The sequence below is a fragment of the Pseudorca crassidens genome, chromosome 1 (genome assembly GCF_039906515.1).
Source record: "Pseudorca crassidens isolate mPseCra1 chromosome 1, mPseCra1.hap1, whole genome shotgun sequence".
Classification (NCBI taxonomy): Eukaryota; Metazoa; Chordata; class Mammalia; order Artiodactyla; family Delphinidae; genus Pseudorca; species Pseudorca crassidens.
In genome coordinates, this window is record NC_090296.1 from 171,802,596 (window position 1) to 171,813,710 (window position 11,115).

Consider the following 11,115-nt stretch of genomic DNA (forward strand, 5'->3'; position numbering starts at 1 on the left):
CTTATAGGAAAGTGACCATAAATTGTGTTGGTTTTATTGCAAGTTTGTATATTCCATTTTAATCCTCCATACAGTGATAAATGAGGGAGTTATGCAGCCATTGGTCCATTGGCCTCTGATTAACTTATACAACAAAAGGAGCTGTAATTCAGACAGTGTCCCACGTGGGCTGACAATGCGATCCTAATGAGCTTTACATTATGGAAAATTTTGACCTTTTAATTTCAGAGGAAAGGGCTAAAAGTTTCAGATGCAAAAATAACATTGGAACCTGAGCTATCACACAGATGAACACGGAAGGCAGCACAGTTCTGGAGACAGAGAGGAAGAGGTTGTGCCAGTCCTGTCTCCAAGTGCTTTCACACTCTTGGTAGTTCTGGGTTCTCTAGGTTCAAATTTCCCAGAGTTACTTTTTTTTTTTTTGAACACTATTCCTAGAAAGGTATTCTGTGGTCAAATAATTACGGACTATAGTCCATAATATAGGCCCCCTCCCCTGAGAAAGTCACACGAATACAGCAGATTAGAAGCACTGCTAAGCCCTGCTGGAAAGAACCCATACTAACTGTATTTAAGCCAGTGTTTCACAAACATTTTTTGTCACTGAACCTATTTTTAAATATCTCCTTAGTTTTTAGTAACACTGTATTTACATCAGGTGGACACACTTGAAAAATGTTCCTTAGATTAAAATTTTGAGGTCAAAATTAGTAATAATTAAACATTCAAAAACTACATTCAAAAGGTCAATTCAAATATAGGAATACTTGTTTCCTTTTTCCTAATTTCCAGTGCTAACAAAACCACTACCTCTCCTCCCTGCTTCTTTTTAAAATATTTATTATGTGTCATACACTCACCTAATAGCTTTGCACAAGTCATACCATAGAACCTGGCCACACCTCTTTACTGGTACAGAATGCACATGCGTGCTTGTGTGTACAGGAGCACACATGCATGCACATACACCCACATGCTCACACGCACACACATGTACACACACACTCTATGAGAAGAAGAGTGACAAAGGCAACGGCCACCCTGACGTTCACGTTCAAGCAGCATGTGTCAGGATAAAGAAAGACTCCCCCTAACCCTGGAAGATGAGTTTATATAATAGCAATCTGGAATTTCTGGGAGTGAAACAAACAGCAAAGAGAGCAGCAGGGGAGCAAATGAGATGGTTGAGATGCAAAGCAGTGAGGTGGAGGGGTTAAAAACAAGGCTCCCCTTTCTCTACCAGGAATCTGCAAAGCACTGGAAACTGGCAGAAAAGACAGAGAAACTTCATCAGTTTGTAAGCTGCCACAGAGGCATCAGCAGCAGGAATCTAGACAAGAAAAAAAGATCATTGTGCCATTTTACTCCCCTAATGAATGTACAGCTTCAGGATTTCCAATCTTTTTTCTTATAATCCACAATGGTCCTTGTTAAAATTTATACTCAGCAGGGAATTCCTTGGCAGCCCAGTGGTTAGGACTCAGTGGTTTCACTGCCGGGGCCCAGGTTCGATCCCTGGTTGGGGAAGTAAGATCCCACAAGATTTGAGGCGTGGCCAATAAATAAATAAATAAAATTTGTACTCAGCATACTGTAAATCCAAAAAAAGAAAGCTAATTTGGGCTTCCCTGGTGGCGCACTGGTTGAGAGTCCGCCTGCCAATGCAGGGGACACAGGTTCATGCCCCGGTCCGGGAAGATCCCACATGCCACGGAGCAGCTGGGCCCGTGAGCCATGGCCGCTGAGCCTGCGCATCCAGAGCCTGTGCTCCGCAACGCGAGAGGCCACAACAGTGAGAGGCCCGCGTACCGAAGCTAATTTGAAATGACTTGGAAAAGCACCAAACCAGTAGTAGAAAGGGTTATTTCCCATGAGTATCTGTGCACATTTAAAATAAATAAAATTATATTAATATTCCTCACACCCACACCTTTTGAGGCGACTGAGAAGATTTAAAAACAGGTAGTCTCTGTAGTGTATACAGAAGTCAAGTCAAAATATAATGTTTACGCATGAAACATAGAATGTTATAAACCAACATTAGACAAATAAACAAACCAAAAACCAGGTGGTCTAAAGATGTCTAGAGAAAGCGGTTTTCTGAGCCTTGTCTTTGAAGCAGCACTCAGCCGCATCCTCCCATCCCCAAGGAGCAAGTGCCTGCAGTCTTTCTCTCTGCCAAACAGCCAGCCGAGAAGAGACAGCTGGGTGCCCAGGCCACACCATCCAGGCACTGCCATGGGCAGCCTTGGCAGGCTGGGGTGAGGAGAGTGGGGAAACCGGGTATGGGGGGGTGGCGGGCAGCACAGTGGCGAGCGTGGAGCAAACAGGGGCAGATGCCCGCCGAGGCACCGTGCCAGCCTGAGCAGCACATGGAAACTCAGCACAGCTTCTCTATGGGGCTTGTGACCTATGAGGTGCTCTGCAGTGGGGACGAGGACAGTTATATGTGGACGGACGGAACGCCTCCCTCACAGAAAGAGCCTTTGAGGGGTTGTCGGCAGGAGGAGAGGAGGCTGGAGGACGTGCCCCAGGCATAGGCGACACCAGCATCCGAGGTCAGAGGCCAGGAAAGGTGAGTGTCACAGTCAGGCAGGAACACTCTTGCACAGAACAGGAGGCGGAACCAAGGGGGTCCCAGGCTGTAGAAGAGCTCCACACCAGACAGGAGTCAGCTGCTCTTCAGAGGATAAAACGGACTGATGAGAATTTTTTGAGCCAGAAAGATCAGTTGTGTCTGCACCAAAACACTTAACTTAGTCCAACACTTAACTTAGTCCAAGACACCTGAATAGGTCATATTGCTGGGTAACGAGTCGGAGGGAGTGGCAGGTGCCTGGCTCAATGTGGCCACTGTGGAAGTGGCTCTTTCATCCTTGCTTATTTTACTCATAAAAGAAACTTACTGCTATAATCATTTCCTACACTCTAATTTTTCTTTTGAATGTCTGCTTGGGTTAGACATTACATGGCTTGTAATGAGAATGGTAAAATGCCTTGTTCTTATTATGGTAATTTGAATAGCAAATATAGAATGAAACAACAAAACAGCCCAGACAATAAAAATAACTGTTAACCCATTTTACTAGCTCTGCAGCCAAATTATATTTTTATAAATTACAGTGCCTACAGAGGTAACTGTGCTCACAGGTTCCTTGTTAACAAGGTCACCAGTTTAATTTGAATATTTTCCACAGCTGTTGCCCTCACACCTAAAGAGGGAAGTGGCTCCAGCTATGTAGGGCAAGCGGCCGGGAATGCTAATGAGTCTTACAGATTGGTTCAAAATAGAAGCATAAACCTTCAATTCATGAGGACATGACAGTTACGAAACCAAAGCCAAGGAGAAATAATCTGTGTTCAGGAATTCAACCCTGCAACATTGCTTGAATTTTTGACATAGTTCTTGACCCAGGCTCGGCAAAATGTGCACACTGTAAAGAGAAGGACGGAAAAAAGGTTACAAGAGACCATATAATTCCATGACCGTGAATTTCGCTTTTAGAAGAATCAACAAAGACTACATTGAAAACATGCTTCGTTTCCTCTCTTTAATAGATTTACTGTGAGAGAACCTATCACCAAGCAATGTCATGTGCTACGGGACAAAGTTGAAATTCAGAATTCACCAATGATACAGGTGGCATTAAGTAATGGATACAATGAAATTTTAATTTGAGGGTAAGAATCAGTCATTGTTTACTATTCTGGTTTTTTTTTTTTTTAAGTAGAGATGAGGTAAACTTTAGTGACACTCGTAAATAATAAATCTTTTTTTTTATGCTCTTTCCCATTTCCTGTGCCTTCAATACTAGTTATAGGAACTCACTGTAGGTTACAGAATGCAATCACTGGGGTCATAGAACAGGAATGGCTGTACCACCAGGCACAGGAAAACACAGTTTGGCCAAGGATGGCGTCCAAGTGGAAGCCCTAGCATGGCAAGAAAGGTCAGGAGCTTTCAGACTAAATCTTCGAATGACACATTATGGCATGATGAAAATGTCATCAAACCCCTACAAACACGCAGACTGAATGTGTGCCTTATCCTAAAGGAGGTAACAAATAGAGGGCAGAGACTCGTGGGAGCTGTGGGATTCCATCAAAGTCTGACTTCTTGGGATATGTCATTCAGATGCTGATTCTCAAACCAATTCCCTAGCACTCGGGGGAAAAAAAGAGTTAAAAAAAAAATCACAGAAGTAAAAACCAATGCTTTTAACTACTCCAGGTGACAGGTTGGAGATGCCAGGCTTCTCGGAGCCAGCCTGATCCTTTGGTGGGCTGTGCATGGCACTTAGCTTACTTTTAATTGTCTTGAGTCCCCTGGAAGAGAGGCAGGCACCTGGAGAAGTCCCGTAAGTCTTTCAGAGCCTAGAGGCTTATGAAAGGGACAAATGGAGTTTATCACTTAAGGACCTGAGGGAAGACTAAAGAGATAAATTATCGCAAAATACTAGTGATGATTTACCTAATTAGTCTCTGATAGCTTGAAATGTGTCCTAAAGAAAAAGGTAATGCGGCAATCTGGGAGTTGTTTGTGCTTAAGAAAAGATAGATCTATGAACTGTAGACACAAAAATAGCATCCAATTGGATTACATAATTCCCTCTGAGTAATTTTACCTGGTATTTCAGGACCTTCAGAAAGTTTCTTAGAGATAATTTTTTTTTTTATTTTTAAGAAAACTTACCCTGAGTTTTGCACCAGGCTAAATATTTACTTACAAATATTTTTAAAAATACACAATATTTTAATATTAAAAAATATTAAAAGTCAAGGGGACTCTTTTAAAACTTATAAGGCTCTTTTTTACTGCTGTGGTAATGGGGTGGGGGAGTTGGGGGAGTATGGTAAGTGAACATAGAGAAATTCTCTAAAGATTTGTTTCGATTTAACATTCAACTCAGGAAAGATTTCTCTGCAGATTTTAAGAGATTCAAATAGCACCATTTATGTTCAGCTCAATTAAGCTACTGATCATTCCATTCTTTTAGCAGTAAAGTGTCCTCAACCTGTTAATACTTCAGAACAATAAAACAGCCTGGGCTGCCCAGGGCTTCATTCTACACTGTGCATAGTCCATGCAAAGATTATTAACACGCGCCTGCAGTTCTCCTTCTACTGGGAAATGGTAAGAGGGCCTGATGGTCTAGGCTTGCTCCTTGAAGGAGCAGAATGAGAAAGACAGATATCTAGTTCACAGTGGAAAAAAAACAGGAAATCTGGTCTTTTGTTTTTTAAAAATTTCAAGAACTCAACAATTGCAAGTCTTGGGCCATTAAGAAAAAACAAAACAAAACACACACACACACACACACACACACACACACACACACACACACTACTCCAAGGCATCCCAGGAGAATTCTTATATTGAATTTAAGACAGTAACTTACGTCCCTCCCTCATAAAGATTAGCCATATCATAATTGAGATAACAACAGAGGTAAATGGCATTAGATGGGTGTGTATATTAGTATAAAGTGCATCATTTAATTCGTCCCTGTCTCAGCAATATTTATTCTGGGTTCTTAGTATGTCAGGCACAAAGGGAACAGGGTGAGTAAAGGCCTGTCCAGTCCTCTCAAGCCGGTTAAAAACTTGTCAAAAACAGGGAGAGGTTTTTTTCTAGCAATGCCCAACTAGCTGGCTTCTGACAACCTTCTACCTCAAAACAATGACACACACTATATGTTAAATATTACAAAAATATGCATTAAATAAAAATATGTTTGAAGACATTTTAGATCTACCTAGGTAGGAGTGCCTGATTTCACTAATGAAAATATGAGACATCCAGTTAAACTTGAGTTTCAGATAAATAGCAAATAATTTTTGATATAAGTATGTGCCATTTAATATTTGGGACATACACTAAAAATTATGTATTGTTCATCTGACATTTGTGTGACTGAGCATCCTATATTCATCTAGCAACCCTAGAGCAAAGCAGTGAGAACCTGGAGGCTAAGATCTGAAATGGTGGAAAGCTACCCAGTGTGGCTTTTTTTCTTCAAGGCACCTGCTAATTCCAAAAACAGCAGCTTAGAACCAAGAGAAACTAAACGAAATTGCAAAGCATGTATAGAACTCAGGGAACAAAAATGGAGCGTTAGGATCCACCAAGGAAGTTCAGCTGTAGTCAAACCTCCTTTGGTTACAGTGTAGGAATAAGGACTGTTATTAGTAGAATTTTGTCCCCAAAAGATATGGAAGTTCTAACTCCCAGTGTCTGTGAATGTGACTTTATTTGGAAATAGGGTCTTGGCAGATGATCAAATTAAGATGCAGTTGTTAGGATGGGCCCAATCCACTATGACTGTCTCTTTATAAAAGGGGGAAATTTGGACAGAGATATACACCCAGGGAGAACACCAAGTGAAAATGAAGACAGAGATCAGGGTGATGCTTCTCCAGTCCAAGAAACACCAAAGATTGCCAACAAAACACAGAAGCAAAGAAGAGGCCTGGAACAGATTCTCCTCCAGAAGGAACTAACCCTGCTAGCACCTCCTACCACTAGAACTGTGAGACAATAAATCTGTTGTTCTAAGCCACCCAGTTTGTGGTACATTTTTATGGCAGCCCTAGCAAGCTAACACAAGTATCAACTAGAGACACACCTGGCTTGGGGGCTGAAGCCAACCCTGCCTAGCTTTTCTCCATTTGCCAGCGCACCTAGACATCCAGCTTGTCAGAACTGGTAACGACCCACCCCAGGAGGAAGATGATCACGCTCAGAGCCTCAAGATATTTCTACATATGCAATGTTCAGCACCACTCAGGAACAACCAGGCACAGAATAAACAAGATGGGAACAACAACAATAAAAAAAGACATTATCAAAATGGCCAATAAACATATTTTAGGGTACCCAAAGTAACTAATCATCATGAAAATGCACATTGCAATCATAATATTCTACATATAGGTTTTTACCAGAATGCTTCAATTAAAGACACTGACAAGAACAGGTGCTGGCCAGGCTGTGAAGCAGCTGGAACTCTGCCTTCCAGTAAATTGGTACAAGTACTGTGGACAACTTGTTGGCACTATCTACAAAGCTCTCCCATACTAAACAATTCCACACTGGGGTACATACCCAATAGAAATGCGCATATATGTCCAACCAAAAGACAGGTACAAGAATGTCCATAGCAACATTTCTCAGAGTAGCCCCAAAATGGAAATAACTCAAATGTCCATCAAGAGCAGACGCGTAGAACTACATAGCAATGAAATGAACACATAACTTACAAGCATCATGTTGAGAGCAAGAAGACAAAAGGTATACATACCACGTGGTTCTGTCTGTACAAAGTTCAAGATGATAAAAACGAATCAGGGTGTTATGGAGATCTGTAAGAGAGGTCACTTCTGGGAGCAAGGCGGACCTAATGACAAGAAGCAGGCACTTCTCTAGGGTACTTACGTCCTCTCTCTCAGTCTGGAAGGTAGTATACTCACACTGCGATAATTCAAGCTGTGTAGTTAGGATTTGGGTATTTCTTTTCTGCATGTTTTTTAATTGAAGTATGGTTGCTGTATAATATTATATAAGTTACAGGTGTGATTCACAATTTTTAAAGGTTAAACTTCATTTATAGTTATTGTAAAATATTGACTATATTCCCCGTGTTACACAATACATCCTTGTAGCTTATTTTATACCTAATACTTTGTACCTCTTAATCATCTACCCCTATACTGCCCCTCCCCCACAATGGTAACAACTAGTTTGTTCATTATATCTGTCAGTATGCTTCTATTTGTTATATTCACTAGTTTGTTGTATTTTTTAGATTCCACATATAAGTGATATCAAACAGTATTTGCCTTTCTCTGTCTGACTTATTTCACTTAACATAATGCCCTCCAAGTCCATCCACATTGCTGCAAATGGCAAATTTTCATTCTTTTTTATAGCTGAGTAGTATTCCACTGTACATATATACCATGTTCTGCATGTTTTGATGTCACCACTTTAAAGGGCATTTTTTAAATGCTTTAAAAAATGAGCTTTAACTTATCTAAAAAAAATCCACTTATCACAGATGCAGGAATTATGAGGTGTTAGAGCTGTATTAGTCAGGGTTCTTTAGAGAAAGAGAACCAATAACCAATAGGATCAATAGGAGATGATTTATTATAAGGAACTGGTCCTGGAATTATGGGGGCTGACAAGTTCAAATCTGCAGTTTGGGCGAGCAGGTGGAGACTCAGGAGAGCCAGTGGCACAAATAAAGTCTGAAGGCTGGAAGGCCATCTGCTGGAGAATTTCCTTTGCTTGAGAAGGCCAGTCTTTTTATTCTATTCATGCCTTCAACTGACTGGGTGAGGCCCACCCACATCAGGGAGAGCAATCTTCTTTACTCTGAGTCCCCTGATTTAAATGTGAATCTCATTCATTAATATCCTCCAAGTTGACACATAAAATTAACTATCACAATAGCACACAATTAATAAAGAAAGAGACAAAGTAATTTGATGGCATGGTGGGCACTGGAAGCATTGATGCCTGTGGGCGTTCAGATGAACTTTAGCAATAATACTTCCAAACCAAGTCACCTGTAGAGATGCACAGATTTTATGCAGCAATTCAAAAGTTATTTGGATGTGTTACTAAGACTAATGTAGCTATTAGCCCTCATTTATCCATACACAGTATAGAAATAATAGCTTTCATTTTTTTTAAGTATGTATGCAATATTGCATCCCCACCAGCATTTTGGCTCAATCCTGCCTGTTTTGGTCTTTTTGGCATCAGCCGATTTCACACACTGTAATCAGAAGAGTATCTTTAAATCCAAGTCCACACGTGTTCACATTAGTCATAAGTTAAAAGCCCATCCTCAGTTCCCCACTGCCCACACGTGAAAAAGTCCAGACTCTACAGGAGAACCTTCCATTCCCTCATTGTCCTTCTCACCACCCCTCCCCCACTGCATTCTGGGCTCACCTCTCTATTTTTGACTCTTTTATACATTATGCTACCTCCTTCTTCCACCCACTGGGTCCCTGGACATGCTATACGTTTTCTGATCTCCATGTTTTCTGTCATGCATTTTTTGGCTGTTTCCTAATGCTGGGATTAGCCATTCCTACTCTGCTCCCCTTTCTGCCCAAAACCTGAAGTGGAGAAGAGGCCTGGACTGAGTGTAGAGGCCTGCTTGAACCTCGCTACTGAGCTGCCTGACCCAGAGCAAACCACATTGCCTCCCAAACCCTTAGTATCACTATCAGGGCTCAAAACTCAGCAATGGACCAGAGATGCAGTTGTCAAACACTTCTGCTCATGCTCTGCTTCATAAGCCTCTTCCATCTTATTAAAAATGTGAATGTGTATCAGGATACACAGTACAAACTCCTTTTCTCCATCCTGTTCTCCCCAGAGGCAACCCATGCCATCAGCTTCTCATTTAGTTTCCAAGCTATGTTCTCCATGAACAAAAGGACAGATTGTTTTCTCCTCTCTTGTGCAACTGGCAACATGCTATGTTTGCTATTTTGCATATTGCTTTTCTTTTCATTTAACAGTATGAAACAAGAGATAGTTTCATATATCCACAAAAAGAGTCTAACCATTCTTTATAGCTACACAGTATTCTACCATATAGATTTTTTAACTACTGACCTAGTGATGGACATTTAGATTATTTCCAGTCTTTTGTTATGACCGATGATGCTGCAATAAGTAACCCATTAGATAATCTACTTCACAGGTGTGTGGATTAAATCTGCTGGATAAATTCTTTAAGGTGGAAATGCTAGGGAAAATGGCATACACATTTGTAACTTTTAAACCAGTGCTAAATTTCACCTCATAGAGATGCACCCATTTATACTCTATCAGTGATGTAAGAGAGTTTCTACTTCATGTATTTGCCAGGAGAATGTGCATTAAACCCTTAGTTCTCTAAGAATATGATAGAATATATTTCTGTGAGGTTTTACTTTGTACTTCTACTATTCTAAGTGAGCTTGAGTATGTTTTCACTTATTTAAGATCTATTTGTACTTCCTGCCTTTAAACTATTCTATCATAAACTATGCCCTTTCATCTATTGAGTTGTCTGCCCTTTCTTATTGATTTTAGGAGCTCTTTATATATTGATGAAAAGAGCCCTTTATGGGACTTCCCTGGTGACGCAGTGGTTAAGAATCTGCCTGCTAATGCAGGGGACATGGGTTTGAGCCCTGGTCCAGGAAGATCCCACATGCCACGGAGCAACTAAGCCCATGTGCCACAACTACTGAGCCCATGTGCCACAACTACTGAAGCCCGCACACCGAGAGCCTGTGCTCTGCAACAAGAGAAGCCACCTCAATGAGAAGCCCGCGTGCCACAACCAAGAGTAGACCCTGCTCGCTGCAACTAGAGAAAGCCTGCATGCAGCAATGAAGGCCCAACGCAGCCAAAAATAAATAAATAAAATAAATAAATTTATTTTTTAAAAAAAGAGCCCTTTATAATATGCATCACAAATGCTTCTTCATTTGTGTTTCGACTACAGTAGTTTTTAGCGTGTAGATAGTTTGGGGTTTTTTTAAACACAATTCAAAACTTTTTTCCATAGCTTTTTGGTTTTATGCCATATTAAAAGGTCCCTAGGATTATTTTTTTTTTTCCTAGGATTATTTTTAAAATATCTTCTTGTGGTTTCTTCTTATAAGTTTGTATTTTGCATTTATGTCTTGGATTCATTTGAAATTTATTCTGCTTTAAGGCATGAGGTATGAATTCAAATATATCTGTGGGTCACAGACACAGAGAACAGACTTGTGGCTGCCAAGGGGGAGAGGGGGAGGGAGAGGGATGGTCTGGGAGTTTGGGGTTAGTAGATGCAAACTATTATATTTAGAATGGATAAACAACAAGGTCCTACTGTACAGCACAGGGAATTACATACAATCTCCTGGGATAAATCATAATGGAAAAGAATATTTTTAAAAAGTATGTATATATGTGTATAACTGAGTCACTTTGTTGTATAGCAGAAATTAGCACAACATTGTAAATCAACTATACTTCAATTTAAAAAGTAAATAAAAAATAGAAATAAAATGACAAATACATCTGTGGAGAATATTCAAAAATCTCATGAACCAACT

At 40.5% G+C, this 11,115-nt stretch overlaps 1 long non-coding RNA gene across 1 annotated transcript; it reads left to right on the forward strand.

Annotated features, from left to right (window-relative positions):
- The first annotated feature begins 2,437 nt into the window (after positions 1-2,437).
- On the forward strand, positions 2,438-10,458 carry LOC137203893 (uncharacterized). Its single transcript, XR_010933367.1, has 3 exons — positions 2,438-2,575; positions 3,559-3,681; positions 10,100-10,458. It is a non-coding gene; the product is annotated as an uncharacterized lncRNA (long non-coding RNA).
- The last annotated feature ends 657 nt before the right edge of the window (positions 10,459-11,115 follow it).